At 38.7% G+C, this 2,017-nt stretch overlaps 1 protein-coding gene across 1 annotated transcript in view; it reads left to right on the forward strand.

The window, feature by feature from the left end:
- Positions 1 to 2,017, forward strand: part of clip2 (CAP-GLY domain containing linker protein 2) — a 28,561-nt gene that overhangs the window by 3,677 nt on the left and 22,867 nt on the right. The gene's annotated exons all lie outside the window — the stretch shown is intronic.

The following is a 2,017-nucleotide window of genomic DNA, read 5'->3' on the forward strand; positions in this document are numbered from 1 at the left end:
ATATTAATGAATTATAAGAATGTTTGAGTCATTTTTGTCCTCCTACAGAAACCATATTAAAACTAAAAATATATTTCCCTACCCTATCTTTTTCCATTTTCAAACATTTTTGAAAACGCTCCAGGGAGCCACTAGGGCAGTGCATAATGCGGCTCTAGAGTTGCGGGTTGCTGACCCCTGCCCTAAACCCTAATTTTAGTTGTTTAATTTATCAAACATGTTTTTCAGAATCAGAATCATCATTATTGGCCAATTATGATAGAAACATTTGTCTCCAGAATATTAAGATGCTCATGCATAATAATCAAACAATACATTCTAGCACAAGTACGTTCAGGACATAACACATAAATCCAGGGAACTATTTAGCCATGTAAGGAGCCAAAAATCCTGAATGGCGTACCGCACGCAGGCTATTTTTAGACTGTGACGTCGCATCGTAAAGCGGAAGTGGGACATTATAGACCCGCCATCGCATAGACACAACGTAATTTGTGCTACTTTTCGCCGGTAATCTTTCAAAAACGAACATGCCGATCACGCATTGCTTTTTTGGAACTTGTAGAAACGACTCTAGACATTACGACACATGAAGGATGTTTTATTCATACGTTTCCGGAAACCAAAAACTCCGGAGGAAAAAAAATGTGAAGACCGGATCAACTTGCGCGGACTTTAACACCAGCTCGGTGAATCCATTCACATTTCATATGCAGTAAACATTATGTTGGGTTGGCATGGTCTTTTAGAGGACAAAGAGGTAAGTCATTTTTATATTTTTAACTTATTTTTTTAGCGTAACGTTGTGCCGTACTGCTTCTGTCTGACAATGAATGACCTGAAAAGAATTACAATGGTATCTGACTGCCACTGTTACTGTAATATATATATATACAAAAGTAAGGGGGAAGTGTAAATAAATTATAGCATTAAGATGTGTTATCAATAAAAAATTAAAAGTGTTCGTTGGCTGTCACTGAGTAGCATTTGCGATCGCTACACAAAGCTAACTAAATTACCCCCAAGAACGGTAAGAGACATAGGACAACCAGAGGATATATAAGAAAGACTGGGCTGATGGCAAAGGATAGCTTGTTGAAACAGGAGAATGTCACTGTCAGTCACGTCGATAAAAAAGCTAAAGCTATGCTTAGGTCGGCTCGTTTTTTTTCGTCTTTTTCAGCCTTCGACACTAAAGCCATCTCTTTAACTGAACATTTTTAAGTTCTTCCACATCTTTGCCAGTCAATTTGGCACCAGGCACATCATTTTCGAAGAGAATTGGTAGGTTTAGCTCTGTAAACATCTCCTTCGTACACGATTTCCATTCATTTCCTATTAGGGACAAACAGTGGCTTGTCCCTACTTAGCAACAGTAGCTAATGTCATGAATATTAATGAGCGGAAGTGGCGTGTTGCTTGCGGTACGCCATTCCAGATAGTTTGTCTTTTGAGGAACATATTCCAACAAAATATTGGCTAATGGCTATTTTTCCTCAAATTGTCAAGGAATTCCATCTGTTTTTGTAAAATTCTCACAAACCTTTGAGGTATATTTAGCCACAAAACATTGGTTCGGGCTCACAAAGTATGGGTTGAATTCCAAATAGACTTTGTTAATATTCTTTTTTGCAGTTACACTGAAGCACGAAAGCATAGTCAAACAAACTGATGAGTCCCCACACATCCAGTATTGATCCTGTTGGCTTTTGTGTGTTGTAGTTTGTCTTGTGTTTGTAGGTCATTTACTGCTCTTTAACTGGACTTTGATGTGTACTTGACTTTTTTCAGTTAGGCCATGGAAGCTCTTCACTGATACCAATTGATAGACTACAAGCAACACAGTTCTTTTAAAAGTTTTAACTAGACCTCCATTTATTAAAAAAAAACACGCACACAGGCCGCTCCTACAGGTTTCACGTGGACACCCTTGTAGCTCTAGGAACCAGTTCATTTGCAGGACTATGGCATTTTGCCCAATTTTGCCCTTCTGAACCAGGACGAAGCCCATCATCGC

The sequence above is a fragment of the Corythoichthys intestinalis genome, chromosome 18, assembly GCF_030265065.1.
Source record: "Corythoichthys intestinalis isolate RoL2023-P3 chromosome 18, ASM3026506v1, whole genome shotgun sequence".
NCBI lineage: Eukaryota > Metazoa > Chordata > Actinopteri > Syngnathiformes > Syngnathidae > Corythoichthys > Corythoichthys intestinalis.